Below are 12305 nucleotides of genomic sequence, written 5' to 3' on the forward strand. Positions count from 1 at the left end.
TATAATATGCCAGGCACTGAGAAAGCACTCAGGATACAGACATAAATTGAATAGAATAGTTACTGGCCAAATAGATTCTCTAGTAGGAGAGTTAGAATCTGAACAATTTTTTAAAAATTAATTTATAATTAGAAGTGAGATTAAAGGGAATATCAGACTGTTTTGAAAATAATGATGTGACACAGATTTGTTGGCCAAGGAAAACCTCTTATAAGAAGTCACATATAACTTATAACATAAAATATTAATGTGAGTAAGCCAAAGAGCAGAGAGAAGAGTATGCTAGGCAGACAACAGAGAGCATGTGCAAAGGCCTTTAGAAAACTGAAAGAATCAAAAGACGACCAGTGTGGCTGCGCTGAGTGTGAGGGTGCGGTGGGGGATACGGGAGGGAGCGATGCAATGAGGCTGGAGATGGGATAGGTCTTGGAAACATGTGTAAGTCATATTTTTAAATATGGATTTACCCTAGGGAAAATTGAACAGTTTCAAACAAGAACCTCAGGTGATCAGAACAACATGGTTCCATGTGGAGAATGACTCTGTTGGGGAAAGTGTGGAGATGGGGTATGAACGTTATTGCAGTGGCCTAAGCAAGCAATGGCATGGTTGACACTGGGGCTGTGGCAATAGAGATGCACATTTATTCAAGACATATTCTAGTTATGAAATAGTCCACGCTTAAAGGAAATAAGACATGTAAATCCTTAATATGAAAGGGACCATTAGAAATAAATGTAAAGCATTATCACAAAAGAATTATATGAGACACATATAAAAGACACTGTGGCCCTACGTAATTGCAACATGGCCTTTTGGTTATTGCTATGCTTTTCTCTAACAAGGAATAGCCACTAATTCTCATAAAAGTGCTATGTCAAGAAAACATAAGAGAACACTGCCTCAAAAATCATATTATTAGACTAAATACAATGATATACGAGGTCTGTCCAGAAGGTATCCAGCCATGTAATATGGAAAATAGAGACATTTATTGAAGATACCAGATACAAGAACCATTGAACACAGGACAATGACTCCTCAGTCCCCTTCAAAGTAGGCACCTTGGGACCTCACACAGTTCTCCCAATTGCCATCAGCTGCTCTGTAGTATTTTCCTGAATTTCATCAATGGTCTGAAATTTCTTCCCTTTCAAAGGTGATTTTAGTTTTGGGAAAAGACAGAAGTTTCAGGGCAGCAAATCTGGGCTGTAGGGGGCGCTGAGTCACCTGAGTGATTTGATGTTTTGCCAAAAAACTGCATAAGACAATGATGCATGAGCAGATGTATTGTCATCATAAAGCTGTCAATCACCGGTTGCCCATAGTTGCAGCCTTCTGAATCATCTGAAACATTTCTGTAAAGGAATGTTCAAGCTTAACACAAAATTTGATGCAGATTCGTTGCTCTACTCAGTCATTTTGAATGCGACAGCCGCACAGTACACATGCTCACTCAATGGCATCTACTGCCCCCACTGACTAGTACAGTGAAGTTGTCATTGTTCATACATGTGCACTGAAGTCCACTCTGCTTGGCTGCCAGGTTACATTGATGTCACACAAATCATCCTCTTTGGTTTAACCACGGCTGGATTTTTTCTGGACAGACTCCATATATGGAATGGATCTCTAAGAACAGTACACTCCCACAAAAATGTCATGGCTGGGAGTCTGAAAGAAAAGCCAGCCATTTGGGGGTGGGAATTGAATCTGTGTTTTCAGTGACATTTGAAGGCGAAACTCTCCCCCAGGGCTACAGATGCTTAGAGAGCTGCTTCCGTGGTTCTCTTTAGTGGTTATTCCTAAAGTTGTCCAAAGTAGGTCCCAAGAAGTCTCCCGGAATCCTTTGAAGGATCAGTCCATCCACAGGATCAGAGGAGAGTTTTTTGCTCTTGGCATTTTCAAAATTGTGGGGACAAAGAGTAACATATTGTGAACCAATCATAAAAAGGTAAATATTGTATGACTACACCTCTATGAAGTATCTAGAGCACTGAAATTCAAAGAAACAAATTAAAGGGTGGTTGTCAGGGGCTAGGAGATGTTGCTGTTTAATGGATACAGAGGTTCATTAATGCAAGATGAAAAATTTCTAAAGACTGGTTACACAATGATGTAGCTATAGTTAATACTACTCAACTGTACACTTAGAAATGGCTAAATTTTATGTGATTTTTACCACAACTTAAAAAAAATCAACTACATTCAAAACTTTAAAAAATAAAATAGAAGACTATAAGTGTATTTAAATGAGTATTGAGAAGAGAAGTAGTTATAATAAAAGTTTAAATTACTCAATGGATTTTAAATTTATAAGAGATGAGTATAACAGCATAAGTAGATTTTGTGGTACCATCTTCACTTTTTATATTGTCATCCTACAAAACAGCCAGGGCTACTCAATGACATTTCTTGTTAACATCAATCAATTCTGAATTTTTAGTGTTATGAATCTCAATTCTGAGAATCATTTTATAGTAAACATTCAGAGAGGGTTTTTTTCAGCCAATTTAATGTTCTATTCATTACATAATTTTGTTGTCCTTTTTATTCCTTTGCAAAATAACTTTCTGCAAAACTTAGAAGATCTGGCCTGTGTTCAAGATAAAATATTTATCAGGCAACTTGACCTTCGAAGTTAAGGAAGGAAAACTGGAAAGTCCTAAATTAGAGTCAAGGATAGGCAACGTGGCCTGATTCCTGACTCATCTCTGAAATTATCCTCTGCCATAAAAATATCTTTAAAATTGCCTTTAAATCTTCCAAATTGCCTTTCAAGTCTTTAAAGGCAATGCCATTCAAGCATTTGTTTTCAATTACTTCTGACTATTTTCTGATCACTGAATTTGTTAAGGAGTATCCAACGTTCTCATTCATTACAAGATGTATATTGCTAGTTGACAAAAACAAAGAAAGAATCATCCTCTATAGGCTTGCCATGAGATTTCCACTGAAGGACACCCTTTGGCTCTGTGGGCAGGTTCCGATGCTTTTGTAAACTCAGACCTAGTATGCTCTGATTGCAAAAAACCCGAATCCAGAACTAAGATGAAGCAAGTGGTGTACTTTCTTCAGAGGCAAAACAAGGAGTCTTCAAAATACTCAGTAATCAAAATAAACAATACCTTATTGCAATATTTCTGAAAATTACTGTTGACTGAAGTATCAAAATTTTAAATCAAGACAAGCTGTTTTGTTTGTTTTATGACCCTGAGTTATTAGGGGACAAAAATAGCCATTTCCAGTCAGCCCCCGATTGCGGGTCCCTCACTGCCACCGTTGCGCTGGTTGATGAGTAGTAACAATGGTGAAGAAACAGATTGGGCAATGCAGAGATTTCTTTACAGACATTGTCTGATTCTGGAACTTTTACCTTTTGCCACTTGGCTCGCGTGTGGGAGGATATTGTGTTAAAGATACCTAAGGTGTAGATTTTTCCTTGTGCTGCGGGCTCCAGGGTGATTCTGCACGGCACCGACTAACAGAATCCTTACTTAGCCCACATTTTAGCAGCTTGTGGTGGGCAAACAGTGTAAGGAGGGGAAAGTTCTTCTCAGGAATTTCTCTAGGGTGGGGCCCATCATAGGTAATGGATGCTACGGAGTTTTATCAATTCTTGGCCATTCTTGACCATTTGTTTAAACATTGTGTCTCCCAGTCAGCAACACATCACAGAATAATTTCTTAAAGTGGAAAACAGACTCAAAGCTAGATCATATCTTAAGCATTTAATGTCATCCCTTTTCAGAAAAGAATGGTGAAATATGTAATCCTCAGTAATTGACATTTATTGGCTGAGATAGAGTACTCTTTAAAGACATGGAATAGTCAAAAACTACCCTTCAATAACCTTTGTTTTCATCTTTCCAAGGATACTTTCTCTATTGTTCCCAAGTACCAACACTCGATTTAGGTGCGTTTCTTTAGCAGGGGGTATTGGCTAGTACTCATAGTCACCCCAACAAAAAAATCTCCATAGCTGGCTTTCCATGGCTCCCCAAATGTTTACTTAACCAAGTCCTTTAGGTTTAAGGACATTTGCGTTTTTTAAAAACATAAAATGCAAATGTTATCCTGGAAGGTTAAGAAAAACTAACGTCAACCATTAACCTTAAAATAAACAATTAACAGCTCAACTGAAATGAGGTTATAATGTTTTCTTTAATAATGAATGAACCAGTGGTTGTTAAATTTTCTGAGTTACTAGCACTGGAATTTGGGGTGACATTGAAGGGATTAAAAGGTGAAAGCTGATTCTTTTAATAGCAATGTTTAATACATTCCAATACAACCCTATATACTTGGTATTCTTTCAGTACAATTTGGGGGTTTGAGTAAAAAAAGTTTATTTTCCTGACTTTGTCCTATGAAATAAAAAGTACAAACACAAAAGAATCAAACATTTTCAGGGTTGTAGTAAAAAGAGATCTTTTCTGTGGCATTGACTTACCTCTGGTCTAGAGGCTCACATTCTACCCAATCCGGCCCCACAGACCCCAACCCAATCTTTAGACGCAGTTGTCCTGACAGACCTCACCGTATATACTATGTTGCAAAAGTGAATTCCCATGGTGATGAGCATGTATTGTTTGAGATGCTAGTGAAAATAGCTAGAATGAACCTTGCTCTCTTCTAGGGCAAGAAATTGGGTTTGTCACCTTCTTCAACTAGAAGTCTACGCAGTGCTTGAGAGAGACTCCAGAACAATCTCCTGGCTTTTACAGTGCTGTGTCCTCAGGGTGGCTTGGGGTAGAGAATTTTAATGAAGACGAGATATTTAAAGAGCCTATGGCTTGAGATGGTGGGGGTGGTAGTGGTTGTAGCATTGTCCTACATTAGGCACTGTAGGATTCATATTTTCTGGTGAAAAGAACTTGTAAAAATGATACACAGGTAGAGAGGTCGATGAGCATACAGAGAGGCCAAGGATGGAAGAATACAGAAAATCAACTTTTTTTGATGACCTGTTTTACTCATGCAAAATTTCTTTTACAATTTCAACAGGAGGTCAAAATGGGGGCTCTTCCTGACTTAGCTTGGCTGATGCTCCCCCCAAAATCAACATCAGAAAACACAGTATGTGTGAGAGAGTATGCCTTAAACATATTTTACAAAGAAAATAGATAAGACCCTGTTGCATGATTTTTACATCTCTTCCTTCCCCTTAAGAGGGGATGGCAAGAGAACACTGCAGAACTGTTTTGGAAGGGAGGATGGTGGTATCTAATCCTTAGTGAGAGATGAGCACATACTGACTTTTCGGAAGCAGGAGAGTAGGGGCAGTCACCTAAGGTGGATCTGCTTGAACTCCAGAGTTCCAGAGTAAGGGTGCATGTGTGTCTCTCTTACATATGCTACATTGGAGAGAGAACCAGGTCCTTACAACAAGGTCAACTAGATGGCTGGGGATCCCAGCAGGAGAAGACAAATGGATGCCATGTTCCTGGATGCTACAAAGCTTTGCAATCCATCATTGTACATCTACCCAGGTCAAGGGAAGCATAGGAGCGGGATCCTCTGCACATCCAAAGAAACTCTTGATGCAAAAAGTCAACCTTAATCATCTGTTAAAACCCCCAAACTTGAAGCCTGTTAAGGCTCAGCTCAAGTCAGACTTTTCCTCTGTCTCTCTGTCTGCTGTGATTTGAAAGATAAACACAGGCTAGTGAGTTGTTGGAGGAAGAGGAATGGTACACTACACAAAATAGAGAGGGAGCCCTGGCTGGTGTGGCTCGGTTGGTTGGGCATCATCCTGCAGAAAAAACTTGCAGGTTCAGTTCCAGGTCAGGGCACATGCCTAGGCTGAGGGTTCCATCTTGGTCAGGGCATATACGAAAGGCAACCAATTAATTTCCTCTCTCACATTGATGTTTCCCTCCCTCTCCCTCTCTCCCTCCCTTCCCTTCTCTCTAAAATCAGTAAGCATGTCCTCAAGCGAGGATAAAAAAATAGAGAGAAAACCAGTGTATCTGAACCTTGACTTACTGCCCTTCTCCCTTTGTAAATTTTCAGCCAGAGCAGGTACAAGCTGGAAAGGGAGAAGATTTGATATTTGATTTCATAACAAGCTACAATTTTGATTACTATCTTGACAGGCCGTTTTGTTTTCTAAATTGAGACCGTGTGACATTTCGTTTTGACTCTAGGACCAAAAGTGAGTAGTAGATTCATAGAACTCTTAGAGTTTTCATTTAAAGCAAGATGAGATTACTGTAGTGATTAAATTTTTAAAATGCAAGTGAGCAACTAACTAACTCGATAGGTAAATAGAGTAAAATTGAATTTTAATCCCATCATGAGCTGGGCTCAAGTTCCTTCATCATATAGAACTACTTTCTGGCTTATGGCAATAACCTTTATTGTTATTATAATCCTTCCTTTTCCTCACCTGTTGTTATCACCTATGCCCCCCCACCTCCTTCTCCAGGTGAGTTGACACAGCCTCTCTTTGGTATATTAGAGAAGCCAAGCATGGTGTGTGCGCTTCTGACCTCAGGTGTGAATATCTGGGATGAGCAGTCAAGCTCTGCAAATAAAACAGTCTCCTCCATGCCCTCTCCCTCATGTGCACCACAGCCTCCTCTTCAAAGGCAGGGCTGCCTTAGCCCATCAGACCTGGCAGGGCATGTCATCTGGTGAGCCACCAGTAATGGGCACGAGCTAAGACCCCAGCAGCAGACGCTGGCGACCCTCTGGCTCCTGAAGGATTTAATCCCCGCCAGAAAGGATGTTGGATTTGCTTCACTGGTGTTGTATTTTCTGATTGGATGATTTGTCTCTCCTATAAAGCCACTGCCCAGTACTACCCTGGAATCCTAGAAACTGTTTCCTTAGAAACCCATGGGGCTCACTCCCGGACCAAAGGCCAGTCTGTGCGCTGTGTTTACATTTCCACCTTTCATCCCGGCCCTTAGAGGCCTTTGTGAAAACACAGCAGAGTCCTCGGGGGAAAGCACTCAAGGTTACTGCTGCCAACTCTGCTCCTTAATTCCTGCGTGACTGATGTCAAGGACACTGTCTTTTTGCTCCTGCTCAGAACAAAATTCCCATCTGACTCCCACTCTATCATGCGTGGGGTACAAGGCCGATTCTTTAATGATCTCAGTCACGGCCTCCTGTACCTTCCGAGAGAAACCTGCCCTCAGAAGCGAGCATTACATGGATGAGTGGTGTGCCTGTGATATTTTCTTTAAATAGTGCTCTGTGTTTCAAGGGCTGTCAATCAGATTATCTTAAGACTGACCAAGTGCTAAGGCACATACCTAGGAGGTCCCCAGTTCGGGGCTCCAGGAACTCACCTGGATGCACGGGAGTCATCAGACTTGACAAAACCAATGGGAAAGAAGTATACAGTTTAGAACTAGTCCTCAAAGAACAGCCACATGGATGGTTTCACGCTCAAACATACCGTTTCTACAACACCTGGAAAATCATTGTTTGGGGTGTAAAATAGGATTCGACATCACATCTTTGAGGATTTTAAAGTTCCCTCAAATTGTAGAGATTCCAGATGTGTGCACGCAGATCCATACAATGAAAGCGTGTGTTCAGAAAAGAGAGGGGAGAAGCTGTAAGATAAGTCAGGTCTGAGAATCTACTATATGACACGGTGAGACTATAGTTAATAACACTGTACTGTGTAATTGAAATTTGCTAAGCAAGCGAAACAAATGTTTCCACCACGAAAGGAAGAAGATCAATAACATGCGAGGTGAGGGGGGTGTTCAATGACTAGATAGAAGGCATTCTTTCACAATGTGCATCTGTCACCCTAACGTGCGCTTTAAATATTTTACAATTTGATTTGCCAATTATACCTCAATAATAAGAAAAATAAAACAAGTTATTAAAAATTTTTAAATAATTTTTCAAAAAAAGAAAAGAGGGGAAAGTAGGGGGCTCCAAGCACTTCACCTTCATCATAGCCCTGGTCTCGGGGGGGGACCCAGCAAGGTTCTCCTGCCTCCTCTCCCTGATTCTGTGTTTGGCTACCTTCAGTTCCAGAGATTCTTTTGGGTTTCTGTAAATAGAAGTATCACCTTCACATATACAATGGCTTATTGGTTGATTGTATAATCCCTCTCAGAGAATGTAAATCCCATGGAAACAGAGCCTCTGTCTCCCAACCCTCCCAAAGCTGAAAAGAGGGCCTGGAATACACACAGTAGGGCCTCCATATTATATATTATCTCTACTTTTCCACTTCCACTTCTTTCCCAGCTTATGATAATTGCTTCCTAACTGATCTCTGCTTCTTCCCTTGCAGCCCTGAATCAACTCTCAGTGTCACAGCCAGAGTGATCTTGTCAAAAGGTATGTCAGAGTCTAACATTTTTCTACTGAAAAATCTCTAGTGGATTCCCATAACTCAAAGTAGAAGTCAAAGTCCTTCTAATACACTATGACTTCGCCTGATCTGGCTCATTCCTCCTCCTTTGACCTTATCTCTTAGCATCGGCCCCATCATGCTCCACACGCCACGTACAATGGCCTCCTTGGTGTTCTCTGGACACCAAAGCTCTATGCCTCCTCAGGGCCTTTGCACTTTCTATTCCCTTTGCCTAGACAATTCTTCTCTCAGATATTCATAGAGTCACAGCTCACTTCCTTCAGGTATGTGCTCAAAAGTTACTATTAGTGATGTCTTCCCTGCTACCTCATGTAAAACTGTAACACTTCCCTCACTTTCGGTCTTTCTAGTGCTTTATTTTCTCCTTAGCTCTTATTGTTATTTAACCTAATTGTTTTATTGATATGTTTTGTTTGTATATCTTCTCTTACTAAATTTTAACTACGTGAGGAAGGGATTTTATCCGTTTTGTTCACTGTTGAATTCTTGGCTCCTAGAAAATGCCTGGAACATACTAGATATTCAGTCAGCAAAGGAAATAATTAACAAAAAACGACATCCTCCTGAATGGGAGAAAATATTTATAAACCGCATAAGGGATTAATCTTCAAAATATATAAGAACCTCATCCAACTCAATACCACAAACAAATAATCCAATTTAAAAATGGGCCAAGGATCTGATAGAATTCTCCCAAAGAAAACATACAAATAGCCAACAGGTACATGAAAAGATGCTCAACATTGCTAATTAACAGGGAAAATCACATCAAAACCACAATTAGAGATCCTTTGACACCTAATGGATGTCACTTATCAAAAACATAAGACATAACAAGTGTTGGTGAGGATGCAGACCAAGGGACCTCTTACACACAGCTGGTAGAATTATAAATTGGTACAGCCTCTATGGGAAACAGTATAGATGTTCCCATAATATTAAAGCTAGAAATATGATATGGTCCAGCAATCCCACTTCTGGGATTATGTGTACAAGAAAACAGGGTACCAAAGAGATGTCTGCACGCCTACGTTCAATGCAGCTTATTCAGAGCATCCGAGATATAGAAACAGCATAAAGGTCCCTCAGTGGGTGAATGGATAAAGAAGACGTGGTTTATACAAAGTGGAATTTTATCCAGCCATAAAAAGAAGGGAGTCCTGCCATTTATGACAACATTAAAAATCTGAGAAAAGTTATGTTAAGTGAACTAAGCTGAGTAGAGAAAAAAATGTTCTACTATTTTACTGACATACAGAATCCAAAAAAGTTAAACTCACAGAAGCACCGAGTAAAATGGCGGAGGGAGAAGAAATGGAGGAGATGCTGTCAAAGGGTACAAATGTTCAGTACAAAATGAATACATTCCGAGGGTCTAATTACTGCATGTTGACTATAATGAATAATACTGTGCTACATACTTGAAATTTACTGAGATAGTAGATCTTAAGCATTCTCACTGAAACAAAACAAATTAACTTGTGTGAGGTGATGGATGTGTTAATGAACTTCATTGTAGGAATCATTTCATAATATATGCACAATTTTATTGTCAATTGTTATTTATAAAACTAGAAGAATACAATAAAATTAATATTTTCTAAAAAAATAAATATGAGGAATATGAATAGTTGTTTACCATTCAACTACTGTTTTGATATTCATCACATCATATTTATAGCTCTGATGATCTAATAACCGTTGGAATGGCTTAAACCTTTAAAAATAAAATATTCTCCAAGCTGCTGATGCGATCATTCAAAGGAATAGAGTATGAGGTGTCAGAGACACTTGGATTACAGACATGTTACTAATTCTGAAGATCCTAATTCTTAGATATACTAAACACAATTTTTGTTTTTTAGGTACAGGCAACGATGATTTTCTGAAGGGTGAAATCAGATCTAGACTCATGCACTCACGTGTGAGGAGTGAGTGAAGCACAACCACGCCTCAGTGGGGCTCGTCACAGGGGCAGCTTCTCACAAAAGATGGAGGACAAAAGCGTCTCTAGCTGTCGCTGTGAGTGCTGTGGTTCTGAAGCAAAGCAATTGTTTTCATCAACTTATTACAAACTTAGAAATTAGTTCCAAGGTTCAACTTGAATATTTTAAATTTTCTTACCTTGGTGTAATAAAATTTCCAAAGAAATTGTAAGAAACACATGAAAGCCTTCTGGATAGAAGGTGAGATAAAAGGGACAGAGGAAAAGAGAGGCGATTTCTACCAATCATGTTGTTACCAACTGTAATTAGCATAAAGGTAATATGCCAGTAACACAATTAATGTCCTTGGAAGATATGGATACATTTTAGCACCAAAGGATTTTGGGTTCAGAATACATAATTCATCACTTTATCTAAATGCTAAATTATGAATCTTTCAAATATCAAATGAGACATATCTAATTTGTACTCATCATCTGTCATCCTCTCAACTTCATCAAAGCTTGAATTTTCATATAAAAATTTTCCTATCATCCTGTTACTGCTGGGCAGTCACAGTCATCCAGAGCACCAGGGGAATCTCTACTCATCGGCCAAGACAGTAGCAGGGGGAGGTTCTTACACTGAGTGAGTGAAAGGCTAGCAAGATAATTGGATAGAGGAAAAAGCTCATCTCCCCCTTTCAGTACCAGATTGAGGTGGGACCAGGTAGGCACATGTGTCATTGAAGTCTAAATGGCACAGTGGGAGGACCTTGACCAAAGAGGCCCGTCAGTCTAGCCTGGGGGAAAAAAGGGTTGGTTGGGAGGTGGACTGACCGAAAGCACACTGAAATTAGGGAAGTTGACTGGTCATTTTGAGAAAGCCCTTCCACACCTGAGCTAACATAATTTCAGGAGAACAAAGAAATTCTTGCTGTTTTGTTCACGGCTTGCTGGCTTGTGACCTGCTCTGGCACGGTGCACCGGCCCGTTCTTTCCACGGGTCAGGTTTCCTCAGCAGCCACGCGTCCCGTGGCCTCCAAGAGGGAGCCTCTCTCACTGTCTCACCCACCTGGTGACGCAGTCACCTGTGCATTCCTGTGCTCTCTCCCAGGAGCATGTGACCTTGAGGCCCTAGCAGCTGCATGGCCCAGGGCCGTGCAGGCTCCACATGCAGTCTCCAGGAGGGAGCCTGAGGTAGACAGCAGCCAGGAACAAGCTAAGCCACCTGGATGGCCACTTAGCCACCACCTGCGGGCTTCAAAGGACTGCACTTTAAAATGGAGCAGGAACTCTGGACACTGCCTTCTGTCTTGGTTTTGCTGAGGAGGTGAGCTTTGAGATACAAGTTTGTCATTCTCCCAGAACATGTAACATCTGAATAAAACCTCGTTCCGTTTTCACCAGCATCTGCCTCCCTAGTTTGGCTTTGGCCGTGGCAGGCAGCCAAACCCCCTTTTATTGTTCGGTACCAATTCTTCTGATCAAATTAGCTATGTGTGCCATATAGAACTAGAGTTTCCTTCCACACACAGGGATTTACTGGACTTGGTGTCCTTTCCTAAAACTGCCACTTAACTTTTTTTTAAATAAGAGTTTCAAAATATAATAGTCTAAGGAGTTCAAAAAGCTTTGCTTTAAAAAATGCTTTAAACAGTGTTTTTTTTTTTTTTAATTTAAAAATCTTCCTGTGGTGACTCCCCATGCCTTTTAGGGAGATACAAGGGCAGAGATTCCAAGGCTGATTTATTTTATCCACGAATGAACTGATACTGTAAGCAAACACGTTTGATCTGCACCCCGGAGCTTGGCAGGCGGAAGGGAAAGGATGCTTCCCTGGCTGGCATTCGAGTCCCCACCCAAACCCACCCATCAAAGCAGAAAATTTACATGCTCCAAAAGATAGAACTGAGATCATCAAAAAGCCCTTCAGATATTTGTTTTTAAAATCCCTTGAGAGCTCGATGAATTTGGATTATGAAAGCAGAGCTCAATTTGTACTTTGATTTCTCCCAGTTTTACATT

Source organism: Desmodus rotundus, chromosome 2 (assembly GCF_022682495.2).
Source record: "Desmodus rotundus isolate HL8 chromosome 2, HLdesRot8A.1, whole genome shotgun sequence".
NCBI lineage: Eukaryota > Metazoa > Chordata > Mammalia > Chiroptera > Phyllostomidae > Desmodus > Desmodus rotundus.